Source organism: Elephantulus edwardii, unplaced genomic scaffold, assembly GCF_000299155.1.
Source record: "Elephantulus edwardii isolate Elephantulus edwardi_28Jun2011 unplaced genomic scaffold, EleEdw1.0 scaffold00198, whole genome shotgun sequence".
NCBI classification, from domain to species: domain Eukaryota; kingdom Metazoa; phylum Chordata; class Mammalia; order Macroscelidea; family Macroscelididae; genus Elephantulus; species Elephantulus edwardii.
The window spans coordinates 4,141,147-4,144,379 of NW_006399948.1; positions in this window are offsets into that span (position 1 = coordinate 4,141,147).

Genomic DNA, 3,233 nt, shown 5'->3' on the forward strand with positions numbered 1-3,233 from the left:
AAGCTGCTCCTTGGAGGCAAGGATTTTGAAATTCCATCTAAAATACTTTGGTAACTAGGAAGGGCCAATTTGGGGGGAAGGATATCTTGTTTGAAAGGGTGGAGGAACAGCACAGGAGAGGATCATCCTGGATGAGATGGATTAACACAATAACTGGGATAATGAGAGTAAATGTGTCAGAGACAATGAGATTGACTCAAGATAGAGCAGGGTTCAGAGTATTGTGCAAAGAGTTGCTATGAGTTGCACTGGACTAAATGGTAGATAACAACAATAACAACTGAGAAGGTGCAGCAAAAGTGCTCCTTGGAGGCAAAGGGAAAGCTTCATCTGACATTCTTTAGACATGTTGCTAGTAGAGATTGTTCTTCTTGTTATGTGCCATCAAGTTGCCTGTGACTCATAATGAGCCTATGGACAAGAGCCCTAAACCCTACTCTATCCTGTGCCAATCTCATTGTTTCTGATATACCTACCCTAATTACCCCAGTCACGGAATCAATCTATCTCTTCAAAGGCCTTCCTCTTCTGTACTGTCCCTCCATCCTCACGTCCCTCTCCAAGGACTGGTCCCTCCTAGCAACATGTCCAAAGTACTCCTTGAAAATGGATATGTTTGGAAAGGTTAAGGGTTGACGAAAGCAAGCATGACTCTCAGATGGATTAAAACAGTAACTGCTGAAACGGGCTCAAGAACGTCAGAAATTATGGGGATGGCACAGCATAGGACACGGTTCAGATCTATTGTGCTTAGGCTGCTGTGAGTCATACTCAACTGAATGGCATCTATTAGCAACAACCATTGATTATTTTTTTGTATTTGTTTGTGTTTTATGTTTTTAGTTTTGTGAGAGAGAGTTAGTAACATTATTAATGCTTCCTTATCTGACAATACTTACAAAAACAAGGCAAATACAGAATTTTGAGATTTGACAGTAGTTTGAATTAAACTTTACACATACATTTTGAAAGTGAATTCTTTAATTTAGTTCTCTTTTGTAATGATTATATCCTTCCCTAAATTGCTAATTGTTAAAGATGTCATATTTGCAGTTTTCTTTCCTATAATCTTTTCCTCCCTGCTGTTTGATCACATTAAGAGATCATAATTTCTTTTTCTTTATGACCTTATAGTCTGTTAATTGAAGTGTCTGCAGCATCAAAGGCAATAGTGTATGAGTTCTCAGAATAATTGGACAAAAATTACTTAGCAGACACAAGTTCATTATAATTATAATAATAATCTTTATCAATATAAAACTGCTATTAATATAAACAACATCAATACAAACATTTAAAAATTCCATATATTCAACAGATATGCACTGTTCGTGCTTAATTTTAACAGAAATTAGTTTTTTCCTCCTTTTAAAAAAATAACGCTACTTCTCTCTTCTGCTGTCATAGTGGTGGAACCAACTCATAGCTGCTATTCCACTGGGTTTCCAAAACTTATAGTCATTTAAAACATGTTTTATCGTCTCTCTCCTAAAGAGTCACTGGTGAGTTCTAAACCCCAGGGCCTTTGGTTTAACAGCACAACTCCCAATGTAATACACCACCAAAAGTTCCTAATTGTGCCATGTTGTTGTCATCTGCCATTGATGTGGAACTGCCCTATAGCTGACCCTCCACAGGTTTTCAGAGGCAGATAATCACACAGGAGAATATTATTTTTTTAAAAGTTCAAAAAGAAGTCATCTACTATATCAACACTTCTAATATATCAATGTATGTCTATAACTCTAAAAGTCATGCATTAGATTGATCCTAATGGACAGCACTAAGTTTTTGCTTTGGAGTTTTCAATGAAAAATATCATTTGTACAGATAACTCTTTTGCTTACATTATCATTGCTTAGATGTATGTTAATGGAATATAATTTCATAATATAAGTCATAGAAAGGAGAATGGTGGCATAATGTTACTTGTAATGGGATTACAGTTTAGTTTTTATATTTTTAACCCAATGTAAAATTGAATACAGTCAAAAAGCTAGTGAAGAATTCCATCTCAGATACTTCTTACGTTTCCTCTTTTGGTTAAGAAATTCCTCTGAAATGTACACAGTGTAAATCTGTTATGAAAAATCTATAATCTCTATATATATTTTAATATTTTGAATTGCCCAGCAGATCAATCATTTCAAGAGGCAAAATCTACAAGAAAATTGTGGTTTAACTTTTTTTGAATTTTGTAATTATTTCAAGATGTTACATATTGGTGATGGTTGCTGTTAGGTGCCATCGAGTCAAGTATAACTCAAAGTGACTCTGTGAACAAAAGATCTGTACCTTGTCCTGTTCTGAGCCATCCTCACACTTCCTGACACACAAGAGCCCACTGCAGCAGTCACCGTGTCAATCCACCTGGCTGAGGGTCTTCCTCTCCTTTACCAACCAGCCACCTTTTTCAGCATCGTATCCCTTTCCAAGGAATAGCTCCTCCAAGCAATATGTTCAAAGTATGTGAGGTGAAACCTAATCATTCTTGGCTCCAAAGAACATTTCGGCTTCACCCTCTTCAAGACATATCTGTTTGTTTTCTTGACAGTGCATAGGATCTCCAACTCCACAGCTCAAAGGTGTCAATTCTTTTTCTGTCATCTTTACTCACTGTCCAGGTCTCAGGGAGTAAATGTGAAAACAATGGCCTGAACCAACTATGGCACCTTGTTCCTCAAATTGACATTACTGCTCCCGAATAATTTAAAAAGGTCTCTAACTGCAGATTTTCTCAGTGCAATGTGTCTCCTTATTTCATGACTGCTCATACCAAGGCTGTTAATTGTGGATCCAAGTAAGATTGAGCTGTTGACAGATTCAGTCTCCTCTCTATCCATCATGACACTGTCTATCGGCCCAGTGGTAAGAACCTTTGTGGGTTTTTTTTTCCTTTTTGTATTTAGGCACAATCCATACTGAAGATGGCATTTCTTGATCTTTGCAACAAATGCTTTAAGTCCTCCTCACTTTCAGCAAGTTAGGTCGTGTCATCTGCATAATGCAGGTTATTGAGGAGTCTCCCTCCAATCCTGATGCCACATTCCTCTTCATAGAGTTTAGCTTCTCAGATAATTTGCTCAGCATACCGACTGAAGAGGTGTGGAGATAGAATACAACACTGACACCCTCCCTTCCCAATTACAAACCATCCACTGCTTCCTTGCTCCATTTACACAACAGCCTCCTGATTCAGGTTAGGTTCCTCGTGAGCGCAATCAAACAATCTG